Here is a 21,471-nt window from a genome sequence, read left to right on the forward strand (position 1 = left end):
TTCTTTCCCAGAACGCTTCATACTGCTCCTTTCCCAAAACGCTACACGCTGCTCCATTCCAGACAGCTTCACTCTCCTCCATTCCCAGACTGCTCAATCGTCTCAATTCCCAGACTGTTTCACTCTGTTCCATTCCCAGAATGATTCAATCTGCACTATTCCCAGACTGTAGCACACGGCTCCGTTCCTTGACTGCTTGACACTGCTCCATTCCCTGAATGCTTCACACTGCTCATTTCCCAGAATGCTTCATTCTGCGGTGTGCTCAGAATGCTTCACACTGCGCGCTTCCCAGAATGCCTCACTCTGCTCCATTCCCAGAATGATTCCCACTTCTCCTTTTGCAGAAGACTTCACACTGGTCCGTTCCCAGAATGATTCACTCTACGCTTTTCCCAGAATCCGTCAATCTGCTCCATTCCTAGACGGTTTCACACTGCTCCATTCCCAGACAGTTTCAGGCTGCTCCATTCCCAGACTGCTTCACACGGCTCCAATCACTGACTGATTCACAATGCTCCACTCCCCGACTGATTCACTCTACTCCATTCCCACGCTGTTTCACAATGCACCTTTCATAGACTGATTCACAATGCTCCATTCCCCGATTGCTTCACACTGCACCATTCCCACACTGCTTCACAATGCTCCATTCCCAGACTGCTTCTCAATTCTCCATTCCTGTACTGATTCATTGTGCTCCATTCCCAGACATTTTCACACTATTCCATTCCCAGACTGATTCAAGCTGTTCCATTCATAGACTGACTCACTCTGCTCCATTCTGGGACAGTGGTACACTGCTCCATTCCCAGACAGTTTCACGCTGCTCCATTCCCACACAGTTTCACGCTGCTCCATTCCCAGACTGCTTCACACTGCTCCAATCGCTGACTGATTCTCTGTGCTCCATTCCCAAAATGCTTCATTTTGGTCCTTTCCAGACTGTTTCACTCGGCTCCATTTCCAGACTGTTTCACTCTGCTCAAGTCCCAGACTGTTTCACATTGCGCCATACACACACTGTATCAAACAACGCCATTCCCAGACTGTTTCACACTGCTCCATTGCCAGAATGATTCACTCTGCTCCATTCCCATACTGTTTCACGCTGCTCCATTCTGAGAATGCTTAATACTGCTCCATTCCCAGTCTGATTCACTCTGCTCCATTCCTACAGTGCTTCACTATGCTCCATTCCAGACAGCTTCACTCTCCTCCATTCCCAGACTGTTTCAATCGTCTCAATTCCCAGACTGTTTCACTCTGTTCCATTCCCAGAATGATTCAATCTGCTCCATTCCCAGACTGTAGCACACGGCTCCGTTCCTAGACTGCTTGACACTGCTTCATTCCTTGAATGCTACATACGGCTAATTTCCCAGAATGCTTCATTCTGCACCGTGCTCGGAATGCTTCTCATTGCACGTTTCCCAGAATGCTTCACACTTCTCCTTTCGCAGAAGACTTCACACTGGTCCGTTCCCAGAATGCTTCACTGTATGCCGTTCCCAGGATCCGACACTCTGCTCCATTGCCAGAATGTAGCACACTGCTCCATTTCTAGACTGCTTCATACTGCTCCATTCCCAGTTTCAGGCTGCTCCATTCCCAGACTGCTTCACAATGCTCCAATCGCTGACTGACTCACACTGCTCCATTCCCCGATTTCTTCCATTCCCACGCTGTTTCACAATGCACCTTTCACAGACTGTTTCACAATGCTCCATGCCAAGACTGCTTCACATTGCATTATTGCCACACTGCTTCACAATGCTCCATTCCAAGTCTGCTTCACACTGCCCCATTCCCAGAATGATTCACATTTCACCATTCCAAAAATGCTTCACTTTGCTACATTCCCAGGCTGCTTCATACGGCTCCATTCCCAGACTCTTTCACTCTGCTCCAATCCCGGACTGCTTCACCCTGCTCCATTCCCGACTGCTTCACAGTGCTCCATTCCCATGCTTCTTCACATTGCTCCATTCAGAGATTGCTTAGCACTGCTCTATCCGCAGACTGTTTCACTCTGCGCCATTTCAAAAATGCCTGAATTTCCAACGTTCCCAGATTGCCTCACACTGCTCCATTCCCAGACTGTTTAATACTGCACTATGCCCAAAGTGCTTCACTTCGCTCCATTCCACACTGTTTCACTCGTTTCCACTCCCAGGCTGTTTCATTCTGCTCCATCCCCAGAATCATCCACTCTGCTCCATTCCCAGGCAGATTCACTCTGCTCCATTGCAAGGCTGCTTAACACCGCTCAATTCCCAGTCTGTTTCAATCTGCTCCATTCCTACACTTCTTCACTCTGCTCAATTCCCAGACTGTTTCACACTGCTCCATTCCTGAAGGTTTCACACAGCTCCAATCCCGACTGCTTCTCTCTGCGCCGTTCCAAGAATGCCTCAATTTCCACCATTCCCAAAATGCCTCACACTACTTCCTTCCCAGAATGATTCACACTGCATTGTTTCAAGACTGTTTCTCTCTGCACCATTTCCAGAATGATTCACTCTGCTCCATTCCCGAACTGTTTCACTCTGCTCCATTCCGACAATGCTTTTCACAGCTCCATTACCTGACTGTTACACTCAGCTCCATTCCTAGACGGCTTGACACTGCTCCATTCCCAGAATGCTTCACAGGACTCCTTTCCATGAGTGTTTCACTCTGGTACATTCCCAGAAAGCTTCATTCTACGCCGTTCCTGGAATTCATCGCTCTGCTCCACTCCCAGAGTGCTTCATGCTGCTCCATTCCAAGAATGCTTCACTCTGCTCTGTTCCCAGACTGCTACACTCTGTTCCATTCCCGAATGCTTCATTTTGCTCCATTCCCACTACGTTTCACACTGCTATTTTCCCAGAATGCTTCACATTGTTGCTTTCCTAAAATGCTTAACACTTCATCGTTCCCAGAATGCTTTGCTCTGTGCAGTCCCCAGAATGGCTCACACTGCTCCATTCCCAAAATTCTTCACATTGCTCATTTTCCTGAGTGCTTCAATCTGCAACGTTCCCAGAATGCTTCACTCTGCTCCATTCTCAGAATACTTCACACTTCTTCTTTCCAAGAACGCTTCACTTTGTGCTACTCATGGAATGCTTCACTGTGCGCTCTTCCCAGAATGCTACACTCTGCACTGCTCGCAGAATGCTTCACTCTGCTACATTCCCAAAATGCTTCACACAGCTCCATTCACATAATGCTTCACGCTGCTACATTCCCAGACTGTTTCACCCTGCTCCTTTCCCGACTGCTCAACGGTGCTCCATTCTAAAGCTGTTTCACTCTGCTCCATTCCAACAATGCTTATGAATGCTCCATTCCCTGACTGTTACATTCGGCTCCATTCCTAGACGGCTTGACACTGCCCCATTCCCAGAAGGTTTCACAATGCTCCAATCCCGACTGCTTATCTCTGCACCGCTCCAGGAATGCCTCAATTTCCACCATTCCCTAAATGCCTCACACTGCTCCATTCCCAGAATGCTTCACTCCACTTCATTCCATGACTGCTGCACTCTGCTCCATTCCCAGAATGCTTCACTCTGCTCTATTCCCAAACTCTTTCACTCTGCTCCAGTCTGACAATGCTCATCACTGCTCCATTCCTAGACTGTTACACACTGCTCCATTCCCAAACTGTTTCATAATCCGCCTTTCCAACACGGCTTCACACTGCTCCATTCCCAGAATTCTTCACACTGCTCCATTCCCAGACTGCTACACTCTGCTCCATTCCCGGAATGCTTCATTTTGCTCCATTCCCAGAACGCTTCATACTGCTACTTTCCCAGAATGCTTCACACTGCTGCTTTCCTAAAACGTTTAACTATGCACCGTTCCCAAAATGCATCACTCTACGCAGTTCCCAGAATGCTTCACACTGCTAAATTCCCAGAATGCTTTAAACTGCACCATTCCCATGATCCTTCCCTCTGATCCATTCCTAGACTGTTTAACTCTGCTCTATGCCAGGTGTTTCACAGTGCTCCATTCCCAGACTGCTTCAAACTGCTTCATTCCCAGACTCATCCACTCTGCTCCATTTCTAGACAGCTTCACACTGCTCCATTATCAGACAGATTCACGCTGCTCCATTCCCAGACTGCTTCACACTGCTCCAATCACTCACTGATTCACACTGCTCCATTCCCAAGTTGCTTCACTCTAATCCAATCCTACGCTGTTTCACAGTGCCCCTTTCTCAGACTGTTTCACAATTCTCCATTGCTTGACAGCTTCACAGTGCTCCATTATCAGAGAATTTCAAGCTGCGCCATTCCCAGACTGCTTCACACTGCTCCAATTCCACGCTGCTTCATAATGCTCCATTCCAACACTGCTTTACCACGCTCCATTCCCACAATGTTTCACGTTTCACCATTCCCGAAATGCTTCACTTTGCTCCGTTCCCAGAATGAATCACTCTGCTCCATTCCCAGACTCTAGCACACTGCTCCATTCCTAGACTCCTTCACACTGCTCCATTCTCAGACAGTTTCAAACTGCTCCATTCCCAGACAGCTTCACTTTGCTCCATTCCTAGAATGAATCACTCTGCTCCATTCCCAGACTCTAGCACACTGCTCCATTCTTAGACTCCTTCACACTGCTCCATTCTCAGACAGTTTCAAGCTGCTCCATTCCCAGACTGCTTCACATTGCTCCAATCGCTGACTGATTCACACTGCTCCATTCCCAGACTGCTTCACACAGTTCCAATTGCCGACAGATTCACACTGCTCCCATTCCAAGACTGCTTCACACTGCGCCATTGCCACACTGCTTCACAATGCCCCATTCCAGACTGCTTCACACAGATCCATTCCCACAATGATTCACACTTCACCATTCCCAAAATGCTTCACTTTGCTCCGTTCCCAGGCTGTTTCACACTGCTCCATACGCAGACTGTTTCGCTCTGCTCCAATCCTGGACTGTTTCACCCTGCTCCATTCACGGCGGCTGCACAGTGCTCCATTCCCAGGCTTTTTCACGTTGCTCCATTCCAAGTTTTCTTAACACTGCTCCATCCGCAGACCTTTTCACTCTGTGCCATTCCAAAAATGCCTCAATTTCCACCGTTCCCAGAATGCCTCACACTGCTCCATTCCCAGACTGTTTCACAATGCACTATTCCCAAAATACTTCACTTTGCTCCATTCCAGACTGTTTCACACGTCTCCATTCCCAGGCTGTTTCAGTCGGCTCCATTGCCAGAATCATACACTCTGCTCCATTCCCAGACAGTTTCACTCTGCTCCATTCTGAGGATGCTTAACACCGCTCAATTCCCAGTCTGTTTCAATCTGCTCCATTCCTACACTTCGTGATTCTGCTCAATTCCCAGACTCATTTACACAGCTCCATTCCTGAAGGTTTCACACAGCTCCAATCCCGACTGCCCCTCTCTGCGCCATTCCAAGAATGCCTCAATTTCCCCGATTCCCAAAATGCCTCACACTGCTCCCTTCCCAGAATTCTTCACACCGCTTCATTCCAAGACTGTTTCACTCTGCTCCTTTCCCAGTTTGCTTCACTCTGCTCCATTACAAGACTGTTGAACTCTGCTGCATTCCCAGTGTTTCACACTTCTCCATTCCCAGACTGCTTCACAATTCTCTAATCCCAAATTGCTTCACACTGCCCCATTCCCATAAAGTTTCACAGTGCCCCTTTCCCAGAATTATTCACTAGTCTCCATTCCCAGGCTGCTACACACGTCACCATTCCCAGGCTGCTTCACAGTGCTCCATTCCCAAACAGTTTCACACTTGTCCATTCCCAGACTAAGGCACACTGCTCCATGCCCAAAATGTTTTCATAGACACCATTCCACCACTGTTTCACAATACACTATTCCAAAAATGCTACACTGTGCTCCATTGCAGACTGTTTCACTCATCTCCATTCACAGGCTTTTTCACTCCGCTCTATGCCCAGAATCATTCACACTGCTCAATTCCCAGACTGTTTCACACTTCTCCATTCTCTGACAGTATCACACAGCTCCTTTGCTAGACTGCTTGACACTGCTCGATTCCCTGAATGCTTCACACTTCTCCTTTCCCAGAATGATTCATTCTGTGCCGTGCCCAGAAAGCCGCACACTGCGCGGATCCCAGAATGCTTCACTTGCTACATTCGGACAATGCTTATCACTGCTCCGTTACCTGACTGTTACACTCGGCTCCATTCCTAGACTGTTTGACACTGCTCCATTCCCAGATGGCTTCACACTGCTCCAATTCCACGCTGCTTCATAATGCTCCATTCCAAGACTGCTTCAATATGCTCCATTCCCAGAATGCTTCACGTTTCACCATTCCCAAAATGCTTCATTTTGCTCCGTTCCCAGAATGAATCACTCTGCTCCATTCCCAGACTCTAGCACACTGCTCCATTCCTAGACTCCTTCACACTGCTCCATTCTCAGACAGCTTCACACTGCTCCAATCGCCGACAGATTCACACTGCACCATTGCCACACTGCTTCACAGTGCCCAATTTCAAGACTGCTTCACACAGATCCATTCCCAGAATCATTCACATTTCACCATTCCCAAAATGCTTCACTTTGCTCCGTTCCCAGGCTGTTTCACACTGCTCCATACGCAGACTGTTTCACTCTGCTCCAATCCCGGACTGTTTCAGCCTGCTCCATTCACAGCTGCTGCACAGTGCTCCATTCCCAGGCTTTTTCACGTTGCTCCATTCCAAGTCTTCTTAACACTGCTCCATCCATAGACTTTTTTATTCTGTGCCATTCCAAAAGTGCCTCAATTTCCACCGTTCCCAGAATGCTTCACACTGCTCCATTCCCAGACTGTTTCACACGTCTCCATTCCCAGGCTGTTTCAGAAGGCTCCATTGCCAGAATCATACACTCTGCTCCATTCCCAGACAGTTTCTCTCTGCTCCATTCTGAGGATGCTTAACACCGCTCAATTCCCAGTCTGTTTCAATCTGCTTCCATTCCTACACTTCTTCACTCTGCTCAATTCCCAGACTCATTTACACATTCCCAAGCTTTCACAAAGCTCCAATCCTGGCTGCCTCTCTCTGCGCTGTTCCAAGAATGCCTCAATTTCCATCATTCCCAAAATGCCTCACACTGCTCCCTTCCCAGAATTCTTCACACTGCTTCATTCCAAGACTGTTTCACTCTGCTCCTTTCCCAGTTTGCTTCACCCTGCTCCATTACAAGACTGTTGAACACTGCTGCATTCCCAGTGTTTCACACTTCTCCATTCCCAGACTGCTTCACAATTCTCCAATCCCAAATTGCTTCACACCGTCCCATTCCCATACATTTTCACAGTGCCCCTTTCCCAGACTTCTTCACTAGGCTCCATTCCCAGGCTGCTTCACACGTCACAATTCCCAGGCTGCTTCACAGTGCTCCATTCCCAAACAGTTTCACAATTCTCCAGTCACAGACTGATTCACGCTGCTCCATGCCCAAAATATTTCATAGACACCATTCCACCACTGTTTCACACTGCACTATTCCCAAAACGTTCACTTGGCTCCATTCCAGACTGTTTCACTCGTCTCCATTCACAGGCTTTTTCACTCCGTTCTATTCCCAGAATCATTCACTCTACTCAATTACCAGACTGTGCGACACTGCTCCATTCCCTGACAGTATCACACAGCGCCTTTGCTAGACTGCTTGACACTGCTCCATTCCCTGAATGTTTCACACTGCTCCTTTCCCAGAATGCTTCACTCTGCTACATTCTGACAATGCTTATCACTGCTCCATTACATGACTGTTACACACGGCTCCATTACTAGACTGTTTGACACTGCTCCATTCCCAGAATGCTTCGCTCTACGCCATTCCAAGAATGCTTCACTCTGCTCCGTTCCCAGAATACTTCATGCTGCTCCATTCCAAGAATGCTTCACTCTGCTCCATTCCCAGAATACTTCATGCTGCTCCATTCCAAGAATGCTTCACTCTGCTCCGTTCCCAGACTGCTACACTCTGCTCCATTCCCGAATGCTTCATTTAGCTCCATTCCCACTTTGCTTCACCCTGCTATTTTCCCAGAATGCTTCACATTGCTGCTTTCCTAAAATGCCTAACACTGCATCGTTCTCAAAATGCTTCGCTCTGTGCAGTTCCCAGAATGGCTCACACTGCTCCATTCCCAGAATGCCTCACACTACTCCTTTTCCTGAGTGCTTCACTCTGCAATCCTCCCAGAATGCTTCACTCTGCTCCATTCCCAGAATACTTCACACTACTCCCTTACCTGAGTGCTTCACTCTGCAACGTTCGCAGAATGCTTCACTCTGCTCCATTCCCAGAATGCTGCACATTTCTCCTTTACAAGAACGTTTCACTTTGTGCTGCTCATGGAATGCTTCACTGTGAACCGTTCCCAGAATGCTTCACTGTTCGCCATTCCCAGAATGCTTCACTCTGCTACATTCCCAGAATGCTTCGCACTGCTCAATTCCCATAATGCTTCACGCTGCTACATTCCCAGACTGTTTCACCCTGCTCCTTTCCCGACTGCTTAACGGTGCTCCATTCTAAAGCTGTTTCACTCTGCTCCATTCCGACAATGCTTATGAATGCTCCATTCCCTGACTGGTACATTCGGCTCTATTCCTGGACTGCTTGACACTGCCCCATTCCCAGAAGATTTCGCAAAGCTCCAATCCCGACTGCTTCTCTCTGCGCCTCTCCAGAAATGCCTCAATTTCCAACATTCCTTAAATGCCTCACACTGCTCTATTCCCAGAATGCTTCACTCTGCTCTATTCCCAAACTCTTTCACTCTGCTCCAGTCTGACAATGCTCATCACTGCTCCATTCCTAGACTGTTACACACTGCTCCATTCCCAAACTGTTTCATAATCCGCCTTTCCAACGCTGCTTCACACTGCTCCATTCCCAGAATTCTTCACACTGCTCCATTCCCAGACTGCTACACTCTGCTCCATTCCCAGACTGCTACACTCTGCTCCATTCCCAGAATGCTTCATTTTGCTCCATTCCCAGAACGCTTCATACTGCTACTTTCCCAGAATGCTTCACACTGCTGCTTTCCTAAAACGTTTAACTATGCACCGTTCCCAAAATGCATCACTCTGTGCACTTCCCAGAATGCTTCACACTGCTAAATTCCCAGAATGCTTTAAACTGCACCATTCCCATGATCCTTCCCGCAGATCCATTCCTAGACTGTTTATCTCTGCTCTATGCCAGGTGTTTCACAGTGCTCCATTCCCAGACTGCTTCAAACTGCTTCATTCCCAGACTCATCCACTCTGCTCCATTTCTAGACAGCTTCACACTGCTCCATTATCAGACAGATTCACGCTGCTCCATTCCCAGACTGCATCCCACTGCTCCAATCACTCACTGATTCACACTGCTCCATTCCCAAGTTGCTTCACTCTGATCCAATCCTACGCTGTTTCACAGTGCCCCTTTCTCAGACTGTTTCACAATTCTCCATTGCTTGACAGCTTCACAGTGCTCCATTATCAGAGAATTTCAAGCTGCGCCATTCCCAGACTGCTTCACACTGCTCCAATTCCACGCTGCTTCATAATGCTCCATTCCAACACTGCTTTACCACGCTCCATTCCCACAATGTTTCACGTTTCACCATTCCCAAAATGCTTCACTTTGCTCCGTTCCCAGAATGAATCACTCTGCTCCATTCCCAGACTCTAGCACACTGCTCCATTCCTAGACTCCTTCACACTGCTCCATTCTCAGACAGTTTCAAACTGCTCCATTCCTAGACAGCTTCACTTTGCTCCATTCCTAGAATGAATCACTCTGCTCCATTCCCAGACTCAAACACACTGCTCCATTCTTAGACTCCTTCACACTGCTCCATTCTCAGACAGGTTCAGGCTGCTCCGTTCACAGACTGCTTCACATTGCTCCAATCGCTGACTGATTCACACTGCTCCATTCCCAGACTGCTTCACACAGTTCCAATTGCCGACAGATTCACACTGCTCCCATTCCAAGACTGCTTCACACTGCGCCATTGCCACACTGCTTCACAATGCCCCATTCCAGACTGCTTCACACAGATCCATTCCCACAATGATTCACACTTCACCATTCCCAAAATGCTTCACTTTGCTCCGTTCCCAGGCTGTTTCACACTGCTCCATACGCAGACTGTTTCGCTCTGCTCCAATCCTGGACTGTTTCACCCTGCTCCATTCACGGCGGCTGCACAGTGCTCCATTCCCAGGCTTTTTCACGTTGCTCCATTCCAAGTCTTCTTAACACTGCTCCATCCGCAGACCTTTTCACTCTGTGCCATTTCAAAAATGCCTCAATTTCCACCGTTCCCAGAATGCCTCACACTGCTCCATTCCCAGACTGTTTCACACTGCACTATTCCCAAAATACTTCACTTTGCTCCATTCCAGACTGTTTCACACGTCTCCATTCCCAGGCTGTTTCAGTCGGCTCCATTGCCAGAATCATACACTCTGCTCCATTCCCAGACAGTTTCACTCTGCTCCATTCTGAGGATGCTTAACACCGCTCAATTCCCAGTCTGTTTCAATCTGCTCCATTCCTACACTTCTTCACTCTGCTCAATTCCCAGACTCATTTACACAGCTCCATTCCTGAACGTTTCACACAGCTCCAATCCCGACTGCCTCTCCCTGCGCCGTTCCAAGAATGCCTCAATTTCCAGCATTCCCAAAATGCCTCACACTGCTCCCTTCCCAGAATTCTTCACACCTCTTCATTCCAAAACTGTTTCACTCTGCTCCTTTCCCAGTTTGCTTCACTCTGCTCCATTACAAGACTGTTGAACTCTGCTGCATTCCCAGTGTTTCACACTTCTCCATTCCCAGACTGCTTCACAATTCTCTAATCCCAAATTGCTTCACACTGCCCCATTCCCATCAAGTTTCACAGTGCCCCTTTCCCAGAATTATTCACTAGTCTCCATTCTCAGGCTGCTACACACGTCACCATTCCCAGGCTGCTTCACAGTGCTCCATTCCCAAACAGTTTCACACTTCTCCATTCCCAGACTAATGCACACTGCTCCGTGCCCAAAATGTTTTCATAGACACCATTGCACCACTGTTTCACAATACACTATTCCAAAAATGCTACACTTTGCTCCTTTGCAGACTGTTTCACTCATCTCCATTCACAGGCTTTTTCACTCCGCTCTATGCCCAGAATCATTCACACTGCCTAATTCCCAGACTGTTTCACACTTCTACATTCTCTGACAGTATCACACAGCTCCTTTGCTAGACTGCTTGACACTGCTCGATTCCCTGAATGCTTCACACTTCTCCTTTCCCAGAATGATTCATTCTGTGCCGTGCCCAGAAAGCCGCACACTGCGCGGATCCCAGAATGCTTCACTTGCTACATTCGGACAATGCTTATCACTGCTCCGTTACCTGACTGTTACACTCGGCTCCATTCCAAGACTGCTTGACACTGCTCCATTCCCAGAATGCTTCACACTACTCGTTTCCCTGAGTGCCTCAATCTGGTCCATTCTACACCGTTCCCGAATTCCTCACTCTGCTTCATTCCCAGAATAATTCATTCTGCTCCATTCCAAGAATGCTTCACTCTGCTCCATTCCCAGACTGCTACAATCTGCTCCATTCCCGAATGCTTCATTTTGCTCCATTCACACTTTGCTTCACACTGCTATTTTCCCAGAATGCTTCACATTGCTGCTTTCCTAAAATGCTTAACACTGCATCGTTCCCAAAATGCTTCGCTCTGTGCAGTTCCCAGGATGGCTCACACTGTTCCATTCCCAGAATGCTTCACACTACTCCTTTTCCTGAGTGCTTCACACTGCAATGTTTACCGAATGCTTCACACTTCTCCTTTCCAAGAACGCTTCACTTTGTGGTGCTCGTGGAATGCTTCACTGTGAACCGTTCCCAGAATGCTTCACTCTGCTACATTCTCAGAATGCTTCACACTGCTACATTCCCATAATGCTTCACGCTGCTACATTCCCAGACTGTTTCACCCTGCTCCTTTCCCGACTGCTTCACAGTGCTCCATTCTAATGCTGTTTCACTCTGCTCCATTCCAACAATGCTTATAACTGCTCTATTCCTTGACTGTTACATTCGGCTCCATTCCTAGACGGCTTGACACTGCCCCATTCCCAGAAGGTTTCACAATGCTCCAATCCCGACTGCTTCTCTCTGCGCCGCTCCAGGAATGCCTCAATTTCCACCGTTCCCTAAATGCCTCACACTACTCCATTCGCAGAATGCTTCATGCCACTTCATTCCATGACTATTTCAGTCTGCTCCATTCCCAGAATGATTCAATCTGCTCTATTCCCAAACTGTTTCGCTCTGCACCAGTCTGGCAATGCTCATCACTGCTCCATTCCCAAACTGTTTCATTGTCCGCCTTTCCAACACGGCTTCACACTGCTCCATTCCCAGAAAGATTCAAATTTCACCATTCCCAAAATGCTTCACTTTGCGCTGTTCCCATGCTGTTTCACTCTGCTCCAATCCCGACTGTTTCACCCTGCTCCATTCCCGATTGCTGCACAGTGCACCATTCCCAGGAGTTTTCACGTTGCTCCATTCCAAGTTTTCTTAACACTGCTCCATCCGCAGACTTTCTCATTCTGTGCCATTCCAAAAATGCCTCAATTTCCACCGTTCCCAGAATGCCTCACACTGCTCCATTCCCAGACTGTTTCACAATGCACTATTCGCAAAATACTTCACTTTTCTCCATTCCAGACTGTTTCACTCGTCTCCATTCCCAGGCTGTTTCAGTCGGCTCCATTGCCAGAATCATCCACTCTGCTCCATTCCCAGGCAGATTCACTCTGCTCCATTGCAAGGCTGCTTAACACCGCTCAATTCCCACTATGTTTCAATCTGCTCCATTCCTACACTTCTTCACTCTGCTCAATTCCCAGATTGATTTTCACAGCTCCATTCGCGAAAGTTTCACACAGCTCCAATCCCGACTGCTTCTCTCTGCGCCGTTCCAAGAATGCCTCAATTACCAGTATTCCCAAAATGCTTCACTCTGCTCCATTCTGACAATGCTTCTCACTGCTCCATTACCTGACTGTTACACTCGGCTCCATTCCTAGACGGCTTGACACTGCTCCATTCCCAGAATGCTTCACACTACTCCTTTCCCTGAGTGCTTCATACTGCGCCGTTCCAAGAATTCTTCACTCAGCTCCATTCCCAGAATGTGTCATGCTGCTCCATTCCCACAATGCTTCACACTGCTATTTTCCCAGAATGCTTCACATTGCTGGTTTCCTAAAATGCTTAACACTGCATCGTTCCCAGAATGCTTCGCTCTGTGCAGTTCCCAGAATGGCTCACACTACTACATTCCCAGGATTCTTCACACTTCACCATTCCCATAATGCTTCACTCTGATCCATTCCCAGACTGCTTCACACTGCTCCATTGCCAGAATCATTCTCTCTGCTCCAGTTCTAGACAGCTTCACACTACTCCATTATCAGACAGTGTCATGCTGCTGCATTCCCAGAATGCTTCTCACTGCTCCAATCGCTGACTGATCCACACTGCCCCAATCCCAGAATGTTTCACATTTCATCAGTCCCAAAATGCTTCACTTTGCTCCGTTCCCAGACTCCTTTAATCGGCTCAATTCCCAGACTGTGGCACACTGCTCCATTACTAGACTGCTTGACACTGCTCCATTCGCAGACAGTTTAAGGCTGCTCCATTCCCAGATTGCTTCACACTGCTCCAATCGCTGACTTATTCACACTGCTCCATTCCCAGATTGCTACACAATGCTCCATAACCAAGCTGTTTCACAGTGCCCGATTCACAGACTCTTTCACAATGCTCCATTCCTAGACGGCTTCACGCTGCTCCATTCTCAGACAGTTTCAGTCGGCTCCATTCCCAGATTGCTTCACATTGCTCCAATCCCTGACTGATTCACACTGCTCCATTCACAGATTGCTTCAACTTGCTCCTTCCCACGCTGTTTCACTGTGCCCCATTTTCAGACTGCTTCACAATGCTCCCTTTCAAGACTTCTTCACACTGCTCCATTCCCAGAATCATTCACATTTCACCATTCCCAAAATTCTTCACTTTGCTCCGTTCCCATGCTGCTTCACTCTGCTCCATTCCCGACTGCTTCACAGTGCTCCAATCCCAGGCTTTTTCACGTTGCTCCATTCCGAGTCTTCTTAACACTGCTCCATCCACAGACTTTTTCATTCTGTGCTGTTCCAAAAATGCCTCAATTTCCACCGTTCCCAGAATGCATCTCATTGCTCCATTCCCAGACTGCTTCACACTGCACTATTCCCAAAATACTTCACTTTTCTCCATTCCAGACTGTTTCACTTGTCTCCATTCCCAGGCTGTTTCAGTCTGCTCCATTGCCAGAATCATACACTCTGCTCCATTCCCAGACAGTTTCACTCTGCTCCATTCCAAGGATGCTTAACACTGCTCAATTCCCAGTCTGTTTCAATCTGCTCCATTCCTACACTTCTTCACTCTGCTCAATTCCCAGACTGATTCACACAGCTCCATTCCTGAAGGTTTCACACTACTCCAATCCCGACTGCTTCTCTCTGTGCCATTCCAAGAATGCCTCAATTTCCACCATTCCCGAAATGCCTCACACTGCTCCCTTCCCAGAATGCTTCACACCACTTCATTCCAAGACTGTTTCACGCTGCACCATTTCCAGAATGATTCACTCTGCTCCATTCCTGAACTGTTTCATTCTGCTCCATTCCGACAATGCTTATCACTGCTCCATTCCCAGACTGCTACCCTCTGCTCCATTCCTAGACTGCTTGACACTACTCCATTCCCAGAAGATTTCACACAGCTCCTATCCAAAATGTTCCTCTCTGCGCTGTCCAAGAATGCCTCAATTTCCACCATTCCCAAAATGCCTCACACTGCTCCATTACCAGAACGCGTCACACCGCTCCATTCCCAAACAATTTCTCTCTGCTCCATTCCGACAATGCTTATCACAGCTCCATTCCCTGACTGTTGCACTCGGCTCCATTGCTAGACTGCTTGACTCTGCTCCATTCCAAGAATGCTTCACACTACTTCTTTCCCTGCGAGCTTCACTCTGCAACGTTCCCAAAATGCATCACAATGCTCCATATCAAGACTGTTTCACACTGCTCCATTCCCGACTGCTTTACAGTGCTTCATTCCCCGGCTTTTTCATGTTGCTCCATTCCAAGTGTTCTTAACACTGCTCCATCCGTAAACTTATTCATTCTGTTCCGTTCCAATAATGCCTCAATTTCCACCATTCCCAGAATGCCTCACACTGCTCCTTTCCCAGAATGCTTTATTCTGCACCGTGCCCAGAATGCCTCACATTGCGCGGATCCCAGAATGCTTCACTCTGGTCCATTCCGACAATGCCTATCACTGTTCCATTACCTGACTGGTACACTCGGCTCCATTCCTAGACTGCTTGACAATGCTCCATTCCCAGAATGCGTCACACTACTCCTTTCCCTGAGTGCTTCACTCTGGTCCGTTCCCAGAATGCTTCGCTCTACGCCATTCCCGGAATTCTTCACTCTGCTCCATTCCCAGAATGCTTCATGCTGCTCCATTCCAAGAATTCTTCACTCTGCTCCATTCCCGTATGCTTCATTTTGCTCCATTCCCACAATGCTTCACACTGCTATTTTCCCAGAATGCTTCATTTTGCTGCTTTCCAAAAATGCTTAACAATGCAGAGTTCCCAGAATGCTTCGCTCTGTGCAGTTCCCAGAATGGCTAACACTGCTACATTCCCAGGATGCTTCACACTGCACCATTCCATATAATGCTTCACTCTGATCCATTCCCAGACTGCTTCACACTGCTCCATTCCCAGAATCATTCACTCTGCTCCATTTCTAGACAGCTTCACACTACTCCATTTTCAGACAGATTCACGCTGCTGCATTCCCAGAACGCTTCTCGCTGCTCCAATCGCTGACTGATCCACAATGCCCCATTCGCAGACTGCTTCACACTACACCAATCGCTGACTGATTCACACTGCTCCATTCCCAGATTGCTACACACAGCTCCATTCCCACGCTGTTTCACAATGCTCCATTGCGAGAAAGCTTCACACTGCTCCAGTCCCAGACTGTTTAACTCTGCTGCATTCCCAGTGTTTCACAGTGCTCCATTCCCAGACTGCTTCACAGTGCTCCATGCCCAGACAATGTCACGCTGCTCCATTCCCAGACTGCTTCACACTGCACAATTGCGACAATGTTTCACAATGCTCCTTTCTGAGACTGCTTGACACTGCTGCATTCCCAGAATGTTTCACATTTCACCATTCCCAAAATGCTTCACTTTGCTCCGTTCCCAGGGTCCTTCAATCGGCTCAATTCCCAGACTGTTTCACAATGTTCCATTCCTAGACTGCTTGACACTGCTCCATTCGCAGACAGTTTAAGGCTGCTCCATTCCCAGACTGCTTCACACTGCTCCAATCGCTGACTGATTCACACTGCTCCATTCCCAGATTGCTACACAATGCCCAATAACCAAGCTATTTCACAGTGCCCGATTCACAGACTGTTTCACAATGCTCCATTCCCAGACCGTTACACACTGCTCCATTCCTAGACTGCTTCACACTGCTCCATTCTTAGACAGTTTCAGGCTGCTCCATTTTCAGACTACTTCACAATGCTCCAATTTAAGACTGCTTCACACTGCTCCATTCCCAGAATGATTCACATTTAACCATTCCTAAAATGCTTCACTTTGCTCCATTCCATTGCTGTTTCACACTGCTCCATTCCAAGACTGTTTCACTCTGCTCCAATCCCGGACTGTTTCACCCTGTTCCATTCCCTACTGCTTCACAGTGCTCCATTCCCAGGCTTTTTCACGTTGCTCCTTTCCAAGTTTTCTTAACACTGCTCCATCCGCAGATTTTTTCATTCTGCACTGTTCCAAAAATGCATCAATTTCCAAAATTCCCAGAATGCTTCACACTGCTCCATTCCGAGACTGCTTCACACTGCACTATTCCCAAAATACTTCACTTTGCTCCATTCCAGACTGTTTCAATTGTCTCCATTCCCAGGCTGTTTCAGTCTTCTCCATTGCCAGATTCATACACTCTGCTCCATTCCCAGGCAGGTTCACTCTGCTCCATTCTGAGGATGCTTAACACTGCTCAATTCCCAGTCTGTTTCAATCTGCTCCATTCCTACACTTCGTGATTCTGCTCAATTCCCAGACTGATTCACACAGCTCCATTCCTGAAGGTTTCACACAGCTCCAATCCCGACTGCTTCTCTCTGCGCCATTCCAAGAATGCCTCAATTTCCACCATTCCAAAAATGCCTCACACTGCTCCCTTCCCAGAATGCTTCACACAGCTTCATTCCAAGACTGTTTCACTCTGCACCATTTCCAGAATGATTCACTCTGCTCCATTCCCGGAATACTTCCTTTTGCTCCATTCCCAGAACGCTTCACACTGTTACATTCCAAGAATTCTTCACTCTGCTCCGTTCCCAGATTGCTACACTCTGCTCCTTTCCAGGAATACTTCATTTTTCTCCATTCCCAGAATGCTTCACATTGCTACTTTCCCAGAATGCTTCACACTGCTGCATTCCCAGAATGTTTCACTCTGATCCATTCACAGACTGTTTAACTCTGCTGCATGCCCAGTGTTTCACAGTGCTCCATGCACAGACTGCTTTACACTGCTCCATTCCCAGACTCATATACTCTGCTCCATTTCTAGACAGCTTCACACTTCTCCATTATCAGATTCACGCTGCTCTATTCCCACACCGCTTCACACTACTCCAGTTGCTGACTGATTCACAGTGCACCATTCCCAAATTGCTTCACACTGCTCCAATCCCACGCTGTTTCACAGTGCCCCTTTATCAGACTGAATCACAATGCTCCATTCCCAGACTGCTTCACATTGCACCATTGCAACACTGCTTCTCAATGCTCCATTCCACGACTGCTTCACAATGCTCCATTCCCAGAATGTTTCACATTACACCATTCCCAAAATGCATCACTTTACTCCATTCCCAGGCTCGTTCAAACGGCTCCATTCCCAGACTGTTTCACACTGCTCCATTCCCAGACTGTTTCACTTGGCTCCATTTCACAGTCCCCATTTCTTAGACTGTTTCACAATGCTCCATTCCTAGACTGCTTTACAATGCACCATCGCCAGACTGCATCACAATGCTCCATTCCAAGACAGCTTCACATTGCTCCCTTCCCAGACTGCTTCACACCGCAACATCGCCAGATTGCTTCACAATGCTTCATTCCAAGACTGGTTCACACTGCTCCATTCCCCAAATGTTTCCACAGCTCCAATCCCGCCTGCTTCTCTATGGGCCATACTAAGAATGCCTCAAATTCCACCATTCCCAAAATGCCTCCCAATGCTCCATTCCCAGAATACTTAACACTGCTTCATTCCAAGACTGTTTCAGTCTGCACCATTCCCAGAATTATTCACTCTGCTCCATTCCCAAACTGTTTTGCACTGCTCCTTTCTGAAAATGCTTATCACTGCTCCATTCCCTGATGTTACACTCTGCTCCATTCCTAGACTGCTTCGCGCTGCTCCAATCGTTGACTGATTCACAATGCCCCATTCCCAGATCACTTCACACTACACCATTGCCACACTTGCTTCACAATGCTCCATTCCGAGACTGCTTCACACATCTCCATTCCCAGAATGTTTCATATTTCACCATTCCCAAAATGCTACAATTGGCTCCGTTCCCAGGCTCCATCATTCAGCTTAATTCCCAGACTGTTTCACACTACTCCATTCCTGGATTGTTTCACTCTGCTCCATTCCCAGACTATTTCACCCTGCTCCTTTCCCGCCTGCTTCACAGTGCTCCATTCCAAAGCTATTTCACACAGCTCCATTCTGAGATTCCTTAACACTGCACCATTCCCAGGCTGCTTTACACTGCGATGTTCGCAGAACGCTTCACTCTGCAACGTACCCAGAATGCTTCACTCTACGCCATTCCCAGAATGCTTCATTCTGATCCACTCCTAACCTGTGTAACTCTGCTGCATTCCCAGAATGCTTCATACCTCTCCTTTCCAAAAACGCTTCACTCTGCTCCATTCCCTGAATGCTTCACTCTGCTCCATTCCTAACCTGTGTAACTCTGCTGCATTCCCACTGTTTCACACTGCTCAATTCCAAGAATGATGCGCGCTGTTCCATTCATAGACTAATTCACGCTGCTCCATTCCCAGACAGCTTCACACTGCTCCAATTGCTGACTGATTCACAGTGCTCCATTCACAAAATGCTTCATTTTGGTCCTTTCCAGACTGTTTCACATGGCTCCATTTCCAGACTGCTTTACACTGCTCCATTCCAAGGCTGTTTCTCACTTCTACATTTCCAGACTGTTACACATTGCTCAATTCCCAGACAGTTTCACACTGCATCATTCCCATACTCTTTCAGACAACTCCATTCCCAGCCTGTTTCAGTCTGCTCCATTGCCAGAATTCTTCACTCTGCGCAGTTTCCAGAAAGCTTCACACTGCTATATTCCAAGAATTCTTCACTCTGCTCCGTTCCCAGACTGCTACACTCTGCTCCGTACCCGGAATGCCTCATTTTTCTCCATTCCCAGAAAGCTTCACACTGCTACTTTCCCTGAATGCTTCACACTACTGCTTTCCTAAAATACTTAACTCTGCACCGTTCCCAGAATGCTTCACACTGCTACATTCCCAGAATGCTTCACACTGCACCATTCCCATAATGCTTCACTCTGATCCATTCCAAGACTGTTTAACTCTGCTGCATGCCCAATGATTAACAATGCTCCTTTCCCAGTCTGCTTCACATTGCACCATTGCAATACTGCTTCTCAATGCTCCATTCCAAGACTGCTTCGCACTGTTCCATTCCCAGAATGTTGCACATTTCACCAATCCCAAAATGCTTCACTTTGCTCCGTTCCCAGGCTCGTTCAATTGGCTCCATTCCCATACTGTTTCACTCTGCTCCATTCCCAGACTGTTTCACTCGGCTCCATTCCCAGACTGTTTCACAGTGCCCATTTCTTAGATTGCTTCAGAATGATTCATTCCAAGACTGCTTCACACTGTTAAATTCTCCAAATGTTTCTCACAGCTCCTATCCCTGGCTCGTTCAATCGGCTCCACTCTCAGAATTATTCAATCTGCTCAGTTCCCAAACTGTTTCACATTGCTCCATTCCGAGATGGCTTAACACTGCAGCATTCCCAGTGTGCTTTACACTGCGATGTTCCCAGAATGATTCACAATGCTCCGTTCCCAGAAGGCTTCACTCTGCTCTGTTCCCAGAACGATTCACTCTCCTCGTTTCCCAGAACGCTTCACTCTGCGACGCACCCAAAATGCTTCACTCTATGCCATTCCCAGAATGCTTCACTCTGCTCCACTCCCAGAACGCTTCAGATGGCCTCTTTCCCAAAATGCTTCATACTGCTCCATTCCAAAAACACTTCACTCTGCTCCATTCCCTGAATGCTTCACTCTGCTTCATTTCTAACCTGTTTATCTCTGCTGCATTCCCACTGTTTCACACTGCTCCATTACCAGACAGCTTCACACTGCTCCATTCCCTGACCGTTCAACGCTGCTCCATTCCCAGACTGCTTCACACTGCTCCAATCCATGACTGATTCACAGTGCTCCATTACCAAAATGCTTCACTTTGGTCCTTTCCAGACTGTTTCACATGGCTCCATTTCCAGACTGCTTCACACTGATCCATTCCAAGGCTGTTTCTCACTTCTCCATTTCCAGACTCTTTCACTCTGCTCAGTTCCCAGACTGTTTCACACTGATCCATTCCCAGACTGCTTCACATTGCACCATTGCAACACTGCTTCTCAATGCTCCATTCCAAGACTGCTTGACACTGCTCCATTCCCAGAATGTTTCACTCGGCTCTATTCCCAGACTTTTTCACCTTGCCCAATACTTAGACTGTTTCACAATGCCCCATTCTCAGACTGCTTTACACTACACCATTGCCACACTGCTTCACAATGCTTCATTCCAAGACTGCTTCACACTGATATATTCCCCAAATGTTTCACACAGCACTAATCCCGAGTGCTTCTCCGTGTGCCATTCCAAGAATGCCTCAATTTCCACCGTTCCCTAAATGCCTCACACTGCCACATTCCCAAAATAATTCACACCTCTTCATTCCAAGACTGTTTCAGTCTGCATCATTCCCAGAATTATTCACTCTGCTCCATTCCCAAACTGTTTCACACTGCTCCATTCCCTGACTGTTACACTCTGCCCCATTCCTAGACTGATTGTCACTGCTCCATTCCCAGACCATTTCACGCTGCTCCATTCCCACTACGTTTCACGCTGCTCCATTCCCAGACTGCTTCT

This window comes from Carcharodon carcharias, chromosome 18 (assembly GCF_017639515.1).
Source record: "Carcharodon carcharias isolate sCarCar2 chromosome 18, sCarCar2.pri, whole genome shotgun sequence".
Lineage (NCBI taxonomy): Eukaryota > Metazoa > Chordata > Chondrichthyes > Lamniformes > Lamnidae > Carcharodon > Carcharodon carcharias.